Here is a 13,964-nt window from a genome sequence, read left to right as displayed (position 1 = left end):
AGTAAATGTTGGAGAGGATGTGGAGAAAAGAGAACCCTCTTTCACTGTTGGTGGGAATATATATTGGTACAATCACTATGGAGACCAGTATGGAGGTTCCTCAGAAAGCTAATATAGAACTACCATGTTATCCAGCAATCCCACTCCTGGGCATATATCTGGACAAAACTATAATTCAAAAAGGTACATGCACCCCTATGGTCACTGCAGCACTGTTTATGATAGTCAAGACAGAAGCAATCCAAATATCTGTTGACATACGAATGGATAAAGGTGTGGTATGTAACACATAAAATATTAGCCATAAAAATGAAAAAATGCCATTTGCACCAACATGGGTGGACCTAGAGATACTAAGTCTTTTAAAGACAAATATAACACTTATATGTGCAATCTTAAAAAAAGGTTCAAATTAACTTATTTACAAAGTAGAAATTGACCCACCGACATAGGAAAAAAACTATGGTTACTAAAGGGAAAAGGTGAGGCAGAGGGCTAAATTAGGAATGTGGGAGTAACATACATACTATTATATGTAAATTAGATAAACAACAAGGACTATTCTATACCACAGGGAACTATAATCAATATTTTGTAATAACGTATATCGGAGAAGAATCTGAAAAATATAAGAAACTGAATCATTGCTGTACACCTGAAACTAACACAATATTGTAAATCAACCATACTTCAATTAATAAAAAGAGAATGTGTCATTGATCCAATATCAAATCTCTGACCCAATAACAAACAAGACAATCTTCTGGAAGGAGACCTAATCTCTTTTTTATTCTGAGTTAAGACCTGCATGATTTTGACTGGGCAGGTCATGGAAAAGGCCCATTTGGTCACATGAATCTCCGTGCAGGCTGCAGTTCTAAACACTTTATACTGATTCCTAGGTAAATAATACAGTGACTTGGGGAGAGGGATCTTAATCAGTTGATCCTTTCAACTCACTTATTTTGTATTTCTCTCCTGCAAATGTCCTTTAACTTCCTATTTTTCCTCCCCAGCTAACTCACTCTCCCAAAGATTTAGCTGCTGCCCTGTCTAGTCACCTTCTACCTCTACACTAAATTTACTATTTTACTCTTTTAGATGATGATGCCCCCATTTTCTAACTAGCATTTATGATGAATTTAGTTGGTCTGCTTTTAAATAATCTCATCTCCTGAATATATTACATCACCAACAGTCCCACTGGAATTTACTGTCAATTTCAACCTCTGTCCAGTTTCTCTACTTTTATATTTGAGTTTATTGATTAAATGGGCTTTATCTGCCCTTGCTACTTCCTTATTTTTGATCCTCTCTATTCAGTTCCCTTTTTTTATATACTCATTCTGTATATTTGCCTTGTTTACTTATTCTTTATTTGGAAGAGTGTCTTTTCTTTATTTTTACTTTATTTTTTCTTTTTAGGGACTCACCTGTGGCATATGGAAGTTCCTGAGCTAGGGGTCGAATTGGAACTACAGTTGTTGGGTGGCCTATGCCACAGCCACAGCAATGTGGATCCGAGCCATATCTGCTGCAGCTTGTGGCAACACCAGATCTCCAACACACTGAATGAGGACAGGGGTTGAACCTGCATCTTCATGGTTACCATGTCATGTTCTCAACACATTGAGTCACAACGGGAACTCCCCCTTTTAACTTTTTAAAAATGTTTTTTATACAGCACATTTAAGTATGATATACTGTAAATAGACCTCTGAAGCAAATGTTACATCCATTTACAGATGAAGAAATAAAAGAAACTAGGCTCCAAATAAAGGATTAGAACCTAGCTCTTTGCTTTCAAAATTCAGAGTTCATACGACTTCCCTCTAAATGCATGTGACTGGCGTGGGGTGGCATGAGTACCAGAGCTTCAGTCAGGTAGGCTTATGTGAGGCTTTGAAGAGGGTCCTATAGCAGATACGAAGGAAAGGGAATTTGCAACGTGATTTTTTTTACCACTCACATTGGTTTTGCCTGCCCTGTCCAATAGGCTGGGAGCTCCTTACTAGAGCCTGTGTGTGTCTGTGTGCTCCCTCATGGCACAGAGAAAAGTGCTCCAAACACGCTAGGTATTCCTTTTGAGTTTGTTTAATTGACCCGAGTGAGTTGAAAGCATAAGAAGCACCACTGAAAAGCTAGAATCCTCACACCTTCTAAATAACTTTGGGCTTTCCTGTTTTCTTTAGATTAAATGAAGAGCACAGAAGTTTGTTTGTTTTTTTCTCTCTCATCTCGAAATTATGTGTAGCCTGAGCAACTGACCCATAATTTACCCTAAAATTCCTTTGAGGGAAAATGCTATAGGAAAGCCACAGCTCTGACTGTGGCATAAAAGAGATTTATTGATAGTCTCTCACACGCCTGTATCTGTGCTAGTTTATGGGAACACGCTGAAGAATAAGGCATAGACCCTACCTTGAATGAGCTTGCAGTCTAGTGAGGGGAAAGTCCTATACATGAATAATCATAAGTAGAGGGTCAAGTGCAATTAAAGATGCATTTACAAGTTACAGTAGTAGCCCAGAGAAGGGTATGTCTCATCAGAAAAGGGTTCACAGGGCAGACAAAATTTCCACTACACTATAAACCTTTCCAGGGGCAAGTCATTGCTTTTGAAGTTGTGTCTTTTTGTACACTACAAATGTTGCCAGGATTACAGTTGTTGAGGCAAATGTAATACCCACACTTTGATAAAATTTTAAATACAAATGGAACAGGTAAAAATCTCAGCTATAGGAATTCCCATTGTGGCTTCGTGGTTAAGGAATCTGACTAGCATCCATGAGGACGCAAGTTCAATCCCTGGCCTCGCTCAGTGGGTTAAGGATCTGGCATTGCTGTGAGCTATGGTGTAGGTTGCAGATATGGCTCAGATCCTGCGTTGCTGTGGCCCTGGTGTAGGCCAGCAGCTGCAGCTCCGATTTGACCCCTGGCCTAGGTATCTCCATATGCCACAGGTGTGGCCCCAAAAGACAAAAGGACACACACACAAAAAAAAAAATCTCAGCTATAAATTAGGGTGTTAAAAAACATCCCATTTCCTTTGCTGTTTTTTTTAAAGTCACTATCTGAATTTTGACTCACCATCACACTGGGCCACAAGAAACTTATTTGTTGTAACTGCTGGGAATCCCCCTCGTCAGGATCTTAGTGCATCAGATGGGCCCTTGGGGTGATGGTTAGAGCCCAGGCATCGTTTCTGGGGCTCAGAGCCCTGGGCCCTAAGGTCTAGCCTCCCGTGGTGTGCCAAGAGGTCATCACCTGTGAGGTAATGCCAACTGAGAGTTCTGCCACCCAGCAGAACATACCCCCATTAGGTGAAAGACCCACCCATTTTGTTCCTCTTTTCTAGTTCTGCAGAATATCCTACTCTCTGTTGGCCCTCAAATCAACCCTCCTTTCCCCATCCCTCCAAGTCTTCCAGCATAATCACTTTAAGGAGTGTACAAGCTTTGAAAAAATATAAGAAAAGTCAGTAAGTTTAAATAGCTTCAGCTCCTCCACCCCCTCCAGCATATAGCCCTGTGATTAACACAGCCCTCAGAGGCCCTGGCTACCTGGTTGGTATTGGATTGGAATGGGGTGGGGGGAGGTATGTGTGGGAGTGGGAAGTAAACATTGCAGTGCATTGTTCTACTACATAAGCAGCATGTTCCCCAAGAAATTCACTTTAAGAAAAAACTACTGACACCTGCCCAGAGTAAGACCATTTGAACCATCAGGTCAGACAATAAACTCAGGAACTGAGATTGTCAGAGATGAAAAGCAGCCATGGGCTCTTCGGTTCTGGAGAAAGAGCACTGAACTGAGGGTAGGAGACTTCTCGTACTAAGCTTACTGTGTGACCCTGGATAAGTGACATTCTCTCTCTGCGCCTCAGTTTCCCCAGGTGCAAAAGTAAGTGGTCTTGAGGGGTTGATCCCAAAGGCCCTCCAAGCCCCAAGATTTGCATCTGGTTTGGTATAACAAGAATGGATCTATCATTTTTATAAAAGCATCTTAATAATAACTGTCTAAATATTTGACACTTTTAGGTTATATTGTTTGGCTAGATAAATACAAAGGACAATGAAGGAGCCATGTTAAGGGTGAGTGGCGAAGTTTCCAAAGGCGAATATAGCACACAAGCAAGCACGGTTTGCGACAGGTTGTGTGAGAAGCAACTCACTCCGAGTTCTATTACTGCTCACTTCCAGTTGTTTTCAGAGCACTCTCCTTCCTTTGGGTCAGCTGCACAGGAAAATTTTGCAATTGGGATGAGAAGTGGAAATCTGGGAGTTTATGAGTGAATCCCTGTGTGGTCACGATCTGGCTCTTGCTTTGGGTGAGCTATGTAGGACCAGAATGAGCCAGTTGGCTCTGCACGGTGAGGTGAGGCACGGCCCTTGTTAAATCTGTTTGCAGGGCCCTCTATTTTCAGAAAGCTGCAATGTGAGCCATGCAAATACTTCACTCCACAACTGATCTGTAAGATACATTAAAGATGTCATGTACTCTAACAGAATTGACTTAATGATTCTTTTTACTTAAGGAGGACGTGCTGGTAAAATTCATTCCTCAAATGACTCCAAAAGACAGATTCTTGGACAGGCACAAATCCAGGCCCAAGACGCTAACACAGACTTTCACACCCACAGATCTTCTCCACAGTGTCTATAAACATCCGCCCTAGGTCATCTACGGGCCCTTGGGGAACATCCACAGTGCATTTCTCTCCCAAGTAAACTGCCACCTGTACGCTGTCTTTGCAAAGGAGAAATAAAACCCTCCCTCAAAGACTCAATGACAGAGGTCTGAACATCAGTAACTTTGGGTTCAGTGAAAAAGGAAAAAAGAATTCAGTCATCAAAATGGAAGCTTTTAATTATGTTTCCCACAATGAATGAAAATGAATGCTCAAAATTCAATAGCAGACTGTATCTTTTTGGATATGGCCCTGGAATCCTCACGAATTTCCTAGCAGAACATTTTTAAACCTTGTTAGCGTGTAACCATCAACAACAGAAAAGACATTCACCACCAGATTTATAGGGAAAATTCTTTTTCCAAAATCTTTCTCCTTTATCCAGCCTCTTAACATTGTCAATTGTCAGAGGCTAAAGCACAATGGCAACTTTTTATTATTCCTCAAAATAGCTCTTCTAGGGAGGTGAGAGGCTTTGCTATTTCATCTTGATAAGAGAGGAAAAATTCAGACCCAGATATCAAGTCACAGGTTCCAACACACTAATAGGGTCAGGAGAGAAAATTGGAGAGAGTTGTTGCTATATAATTTAAAAATGTGATCTAAAAATTGACTACCTGTTTGCTACAATGAGGACATACTAGTTTGGTTATGTACATTTAGATATTATATGAATACATATTCACATATATTCATATACAATTTTCTTTAAATTGACAAAGCCAACTGGGTATTTCATTTTACACCAAAGAAAATTTATAATTGTCATTTCCCAGAGAGGCTCAGGTTAACTCAAAATATAGCACAATTTCCTCACTCTGTATCTTAAAATGCATTTCCTAATAATCCTAGGTGGCAGATCAGGTGGAAAATAGTCTGTAGCCTCCTTTCATTGCCCCACTAGTCAAGATGGACAATCCAGAGGCTTAAGGCCCTGATGCTTTACTTAGAACTTACTATAGGTTCTCGTTGGCTGTAGGTGAATTAGTAAAATGATTTTATAATTGGGGAGGGAGGTATCTCAGCATATGAGGGATGGTCTTCACAGAAGTTCTGGAAATTCTATTTTCTGGATGTCAGGACCAAAAGTATTATACACCAACCAACCTGCTCCCATGCAGATTCAGGAGATACTTGCCTCTAACAGCTGGTGTCCTCCAGAGCTGTTGACTTCCATATTGTTCTAGGAACTGTTTGCCGATACAATCTCCCATAGAGCTCCCCTATCAGAAACATGTGCAGTAGAGGATCCTGGGGAGAAGGGGTGGAAGGAGGAAACACATAGGCTTCCACCTGGTCCCACCCCCTGCCCTCTTTGAGACACTTTCTCAGAGGCCTATTTCTCTGCAGAACCCATCTGAATGCTCCTGCTCTAGCCTATCTGCAGAATGACCCAAACTGTATGCAATTGCCTGTAATCTCTATGACACATCATGGGGAAAAAAATGGCTATTTGTTTTTGTGTATACTATCGATCATGGTCAGAGAACAAGTTTAACTCTCAATCTGTCAGAAGTGTACAGGGGTTTAGGATGGCAAGGTATAAGGTATATAGACACTGAGTTGGGTAGAGGATCTGTTGCATTTTAATGTGGCTAAAAACCACATTCTTATCAGAGCTGAAAGAAATCCACATAATACCCTATCAGTTGAAGAGTACACACAAATGCTATGGCTACAGTCTCTTTTCAAGATAGCCCAGGAATAAGCAAATGCTCTTCCTGTTTGTTCTGTTCCAGACTACAGAGTTTGAGTTGTGGCAGAACCCAGTTCATGCATATTGCTGCATCATCTTTCTCTAGCAGGAATTCTTTTAGGGCACACAAACCTGGGGGCGGAGCTGAAATACTTTATGATGGGACTGGCAGGCACACTGCCAGCTTGCCCTCTTTCTCAAGTGCTGCTTTGATTCCCATGTCACTGCAGGGCTGCTGCTAATTTCTCTGGGGACTGAGTGTTACTGCCTGAAGAAGTCCTGCCCTGCATTTCTGCTGAAGCAACTGCTTTACTATTGTTACAGATGCTCTTGTTACTACACGTTGATACTAATTTTCTAGGCAATGTGTGTATCACAGGGGTGGCTAAGGATCTTCTCATTATACAACGGTTTGATCTTTCCTACTTTTTCTCATTCCCTCTTCTCATTCATTCCTGGGGAAAAGGGGAAATGCTTTACATTTACTCAAATGCAAATAATGTTGAGCATATTTCTTGATACACAATAGATTTTAAGAAAATACACATTCATTTGGGGGGTTCAATTTGGGTGATGAAAAGTATAGGCTTTGGAATGAAAGACATGTCGGTGAATCCATGTTCTACTTCTTATAGGGAGTGTGACTTTGGGCAAACTCCTTCACCTTCCTGGTCTTCTATTTCTTCATTTTTTTTAAGGACCACGCCCAAGGCATATTGAGGTTCCCAGGCTAGGGGTCGAATCAAGCTACCCCAGCTGCTGGCCTATGCCAAAGCCACAGCAATGCACGATCCAAGTCACGTCTTCGACATATACCACAGCTTATGGCAACACCAGGTCCTTAACTCACTGATTGAGGCCAGGGATTGAACTCACAACCTCATGGTTACTCGTCAGATTCATTTCCACTGTGCTACAACGGGAACTCCCTATTTCTTCATCTTTAAAGTGGGATAATAATATCTACCTCACAGGGTGGCTGTATATTTGCTTGGTATACAGTAGGTGCTCAAAAACAGTAAGTCCCTTGCCTTTGCACTTGAAGAATGAAATACTATCCTGCCTTCAGTCTCCATGATCCAGACAGTTTCTGACTGACTGATAGGAACAGCTGGGAGGCCTCTCCAAGGAGCAATAGGTGGTCCTTTGACCTAGCCCTGGCCTGGGATTAGACCTGCTCTGTGGTGTTGATTCACCACACTTTCTACTGACAGTACCCGGGCACTTGTCAAGGACTTTCCAATAATGCCAGGTAAAAGAAACAGGCTTATGATAAAAGCTCTGTAATAGAATTTCACGTATGAAATAATGAGAACTGAAGGAGAACTGCCAATTTCAGGAAATACATGAATACAGCACTGGTGTAGAAGCATATTATTTGGTCTTCTCTAGCATACATTCCCCCATCTTCTCGAATCATATTCTTAACTTTCCTTTAGAAATAACTACTTTTCAATTTTGGCTCTATAATTTAAAGAGGATTAACCCATGACTAATCCAGAGTTGAGCTTTTAATAGGTAAAGCAAATCACACATCCTGATTGGCTCAAAGCTGGGCATACAACTCAGTAAGAACCAATGAAATATTTTCTGGAGCTTAAGAGAAAAGGGAATCCACTCTGTTCTGTGGAACTATCACAAAAGACTCTCTCTTCCTTTTGGATGGTGTTATATGAAGCTGTAAAGCCTGAACTATTACCATAAAGGGAAAGCCTTGATCTGCTGGCCCCCAGTGTAGAATCTGAGAATGACGTTGGCCTTAAGAAAAGGAATTCAAAGATGGAGGAGAAAAAGTCCTTGATGAAAGTGTTTGAAATCCTGGATAAAGCCTTACCTGAAACTATATCTGGACTTTTCAGTTATGTAAACTAATCAGTTTGAAATCTGTAATAAAAGCTTCAGCTGAGAGATCAAATATACTTAGGGAAAGGAAAACTCTGTGACTCTAATGGGAAAGGAAAACTCTGTGAATCTAATTACCCTCAAAGATAAATTACTTTCCATTTAAGGAGAAGCCAGATTATAAGAAAGTAACTTGTTCTAAAAGATATTTGGGACTTTAACAATGTAATAACAACCAAATGATGTAGCTCTTTGATGTTTTTCTTTGTTACTTTACTGCTTCATGTGTTATATGTATATTGTTATGAACTGAAGGTTTGTATCCCTCCCAAATTCATATGTTGAAATCCTAAGCCCGATTTGATAGTACTTGTAGGTGAAGCCTTTGGGAGGAGATTAGGTCATAAGGGTGGAGCCCTCACAAATGGGATTACTGCCCTTGTAAAAGAGACCCTCGCAGAGCTTTCTTAATACTTCTGTCATGTGAGGACACAGGAAAAATACCAGCTAACTATGAACCAGGAGGTAGGCCCCCATCAAACACCAAATATGCCAGCACTTTGATCTTGGACTTCCCAACCTCCAGTACTATGCAAAAGAATTACTGTTTAAGCCAGCCAGTCTGCGATATTTTTGTCATAGTGGCCCAAGCTAAGGTACATGTAAATAATACTCTAGTTTGCGCTCAAGTAGTAGAAAGAAGGAGAGCATTGTAATTAGATCTGTATTCAAATCCAGAACTTACCACTTATTAACTGTGTAACATTTGGCAAATAGAGTCTCAATTTCCTCACCTGAAAAATGGGTTTAATAATAACTCCCTTTTAAATTGCAGGTGGTAAATAATAATATTTAAATGATTTTGCTCACTTAAATGGCATTTTTGCATAAAAGTAATCAGGAAGTCATACAGAAGTACTATCTAGAAGAGTGGCTCTAAACTAGGATTTTGCTCCTAGTGGACATCTGGCAACATCTATTAACATTTTTGATTGTCACAGCTGGAGGAGAAGTGCAGCTGACACTTAGTAGGCAGAGCCAGGGATGCTGCTAAATGTCTCACAATTCACAGAACCAACCCCACAAAAAAGAACCATCCAGTCCAAAATGTCAATAAGTGCCAAGGTTGAGAAACTCAGATCTAGAAGATATACCTATTGATGTCAGGGGGTGCTCAACTTGAGCCTAGATTTGCATTATTTCCTTTCCTTCTTTCTTTTCTTTTTCTTTTTTTTTTTTTTTTAGGTCCATACCCGCAGCATATGGATGTTCCCAAGCTAGGAGTTGAATCAGAGCTATAGCTGCAGGCCTACACCACAGCCACAGCAACACAGAATCCCAGCCATGTCTGTCACCTACACTACAACTCACAGCAATGCCTCATCTATAACCCACTGAGTGGGGCCAGGGATTGAACCTGTGGCCTCCTGGCTACTAGTTGGGTTTGTTACCACTGAGCCACAATGGGAACTCCAAGATTTGCATTATTTCTACCAAAATACGTTGGGGAAATGAAAGAAGACAAATTAATGAGCAATAAGTAGCACCAGGAGGAAAAAGAGAGGAGTTCCCTGCCCTTGTGCCAAGGATAGGGGGATATCTATTTGAAACCGATGGGTTTCAGAGTAGAGGAAGGAGCTAAGGGTGGAGCTGAGGAAATGTGGAGGTTATGGAGCACTGGAGGGGCTCCTGATGGTGCTACAGTAAGAGGATGAGTGCCATCCCCAAGGGTAGGGGCATAGGCAGAGCTCCCTGCATCTGCAATTATCATGAGCTGAAGCACCGTCAAAATGTTGAGACTCAGAGTCACGAGGAATAGGGCATCTTACTTTCATTAACAAGCTACTGACATTCTCTAGTTTATATATCATTTTATACTTCTTAAACATATCACATTACATTACATCAGGTATGATATGTGTGCACATACCGAGGGTATCTGCAAATTCTGGCATGGTAGAGGAACAGAACACTGCCTGGTCCAGTCTAACAGACATTCGCAAGTGTAACAGAGAGAAAAAAGGTGGGATAGTCCTACAGCCCTTTTTGGCAGTGATAATCATCATGAGGTAGAAGGTTAAGTCCAAATTTACTGCATTAAATGCTTTTTTCCTCACAAAACTTCTTGGTACCAAATGGCTAGAATAAATTCACTGTCATGCCAACCTCCCCAAATCTTGAGCAGAGTTGCTGAGAGTAACCCAGCTGGAACCACCCCCCCAATCCAGACCATCCAGCTACATATGTGGTGTCTGGAAGCCCCATTCATCTACAGTGAGAAGTGAGGGCAAGGACATGACCAGGTATGAATGCAAACCTTTCTGGCAGTAACGTGATAATGTGACTTCTCTTCCCCTGACTCCATAGGGGAGAAACTGTGTGGAGGGGAGTGTACACAACATGACTGGTTTAATAATTACCCTTTTCTCTCCTCCTCTGCTGACTTAATCAGCTTCCCTAAAGGACACAGAGATGTGTATGAGTTTGCATGTGTGTGTATCTGGTGGCAGCTTTAATTATTGCCACTTATTACCCTTGCCTGTGCTCATTCTAATTGTCTTTGTGACTTTGCTTAGCAACTTGTGTAAGACATTTCAGCAATTCTTTTCCCTTTTCTATTGGTGAAATCTTTAAAACAGTCTTTTTATTATCCCTACTTTAATAGTTTTAGTTTGCTACCCGCTGAGATTGCTGTAGTCTTAATCATTACATTTTAAAAGACAGCTGTTAGAAGTTTTAACTGCACAAATAACATAACTGAACTAAAAATGAAATAAACTGTTTTAATTTCCCATGCTTTGCTAATAATAATAATAACAGCTAACATTTGAAACCTTTCCATGTGCAAAGCACTGTGCTATATACCATGTATATATATATATATATATATATATATATATATATTTCATTTAAGTCTTATAACATCCTCAAGAGATAGACAATATAATGTTATTTCATCTATCTTGAAGAAAAGTAAATTGAGTCTTAGAGAAGTTAAGTAACTTACCCATGGTGATGGTAGATGGGGCCCTACCAAATAGGACAGGGCTAGGACTCCAGCTTAGCACTAGACTGACACCAGAGCTGGAAATGAAAGATGGTGTTCTGGTTGTTCTCTCATTGGCTCCTTCCAGAATTTTTTATAACCTATGCATAATTTTTACATGTGTGCAAACATAGCATTGACCAACTTGTCTGTCCTTTTCATTTAGCAGAATACTAAAATCCCTTTCCAAGCTGCTAATAATCACAAAGGGATCATTTTTATTGATAGCACACATATACTTTCTTGACTTAAGCATGCTTCCATTATAGCATATTTATATAGTTTTCAGGATTTTTTAATCTTCTAACAATAAATCTCTAGTAAACATGGAGTATTTTCTAAATTTGACATACTTCTTGGCATAAATTCCTAGGAGTGAAGCTACTGAGTCAAAGGCCAGGTGCCTTTTTATAATTCTCCAAACATCTTCTTCAAAAAGTTCTCTGAGTTATGTCCCTATGAGTGCTTTTTCAGGCTACTAGGATTTTCAGTATGGAAATATGTTATTATTTTAAGTCTGTATTAATTCAACAGTTGTCTTCTGTTAATAATCATTTCTTTGGAAATTACAAAGGTAGGACATTCATTTGTATGTGGCTCTTCGTATTAGTTTCTAGAAACTTTCTGCATGGAATAGACAAGGGCAAGCTATGCTTTATGGGCCAAATCTGGCCTACTGCCTATTTATGTAAATAAAGTTTTATTCAAACACAGCTACATTCATTCATGTATCGTCTATAGCTGCTTTTACGCTTCAACTGCAGAGTTGAGTAATATCAACAGAGAACACATGGCCTGCAAATACAGCTGGCTATATCATTTGTAGGGTAAAAAAAAAATTAAAATGTGGAGCCCCTTGTTAAAAGATTAAGAATTTCAAGAGGACAATGACAGAGCATTAAATCAAATGAAAGTCTCATGCCCATGAAGCTGGTCCTGCTCACAAAGCCCTTTGCTGATTATATAGTCTTTTTGGGATACATATTAATCCAAATCTGTTACAATGGGTTTAAATGTTTTTCTTTGTCTATAATTTCATTTTTTAAGTTATGCCACTTGAAAAAAATGAACTATGCCATTTGTGTCAAAACACTGATGTTTGTTTTTATATATGATAGAATTTTTAGATAGTTTCCTTCAATAATTACTGTCCCAGAGATAGGATATATAGATAAATCTATTTTCTATTCTTTTAATGATATTATTTCTTATATTTAATTCTACTCATTAAATTAATTTTAATGTGTAGTATGAAATCTGATTATAGGCTATTCTACCCATTTTCTTACGTCTTTTTGTCTTTTTAGGGCCACATCCACGGCATATGGCAGTTTCCAGGCTAGGGGTCAAATCAGAGATGTAGCTGCTGGCCTACACCACAGCCACAGCAACATGGGATCCGAGCCACATCTGCAGCCTACATCACATCTCACATCAATGCTGGATCTTTAACCAGCAATCATTTAACCCACTGGGCAAGGCCAGGGATTGAACCTGTGTCCTCAGGGATACTAGTCAGGTTTGTTAACCACTGAGCCACTATGGGAACTCCTACTCTATCCATTTTTAAACAGTCACATTTCCAGTTGTAAACATTCTCCTTCTCATTGCTCAATGATGCCTACCTTATCATAAATTTCATATATATAAATTGGACAATTTTTAAACTTTTAAATCTGTTTCATTAATTCGAATCTATTGTTTGTCCTATTGATAGCTCTGTGGTCACACCAGGAATTACTTTGTCCCCATGGGACATTTGTCAGTATCCAGATGTTTTTGGTTGTCACAACTGAAGAAGGAGGTGCTACTGGCATCTAATGAGTAGAGGCCAGGAGTGCTGCTCACCATCCCACAATTTCAGGACAGCCCTACAACAAAAAAGGCTCTGGCCCAAGGGTCCAGCAGGGTTGAGAAATCCTACTCTAGCTTGTTCTAGCTTTGTATTTTATTTACTGATGCATTATAACATGTTTAGGTACATTAAAACACTCCCTACAAATAAAAGTCCAAGACCATATGACTTCACACGTGAATTCTACCAAACATACAAAGAGGAACTTATACCTTCCATCCTTAAACTTTTTCAAAAGGTTGAAGAAGGAACACTACCAAAGACATTCTATGATGCCACCATCACCCTAATTCCAAAACCAGACAAAGATTCCACCAAAAAAGAAAACTATAGGCCAATATCTTTGAGGAATATAGACACAAAAATTCTCAACAAAATTTTACCAACGGAATCCAACAACATATAAAAAAGATCATATACCACAACCAGGTGGGATTCATCCTAGGTTCACAAGAATGGTTCAACAATGCAAATCAATCAACATCATACACCACATTAACAAAAGAGAAGTCAAAAACCACATGATCATCTCAATAGATGTAGAGAAAGCATTTGACAAAGCCCGACATCCATTCATGATAGAAACTCTTTCCAAAGTGGGTAGAGAGGGAACATACCTTCACATAATAAAAGCTATTTACAACAAACCCACAACAAATACAATACTTAATGGAGAAAAGCTGAAAGACTTCCCACTAAAATTGGGAACAAAACAAGGATGCCCATTCTCACCACTGTTATTCAACATAGTACTGGTACCAAAACAGACAAACAGACCAATGGAAATAAACCCAGACACCTATGGTCAAATAATCTTTGACAAAGGAAGCAAGAG

General features: G+C 39.7%; 1 protein-coding gene across 7 annotated transcripts in view; it reads right to left on the bottom strand.

Moving 5' to 3' along the window:
* PLPPR1 (phospholipid phosphatase related 1) overlaps positions 1–13,964 on the bottom strand; it is a 337,564-nt gene that overhangs the window by 146,870 nt on the left and 176,730 nt on the right. The window lies entirely within an intron of this gene.

This window comes from Sus scrofa, chromosome 1 (genome assembly GCF_054392235.1).
Source record: "Sus scrofa isolate SSC_HxYL_T2T_F1_AM1 chromosome 1, Sscrofa_HxYL_maternal_Yorkshire_Landrace_v2.0, whole genome shotgun sequence".
In the NCBI taxonomy this organism is placed as follows: Eukaryota; Metazoa; Chordata; class Mammalia; order Artiodactyla; family Suidae; genus Sus; species Sus scrofa.
The sequence above is the reverse complement of the archived record's forward strand: the minus strand, read 5'-3'. Positions and strand labels throughout refer to the sequence as shown.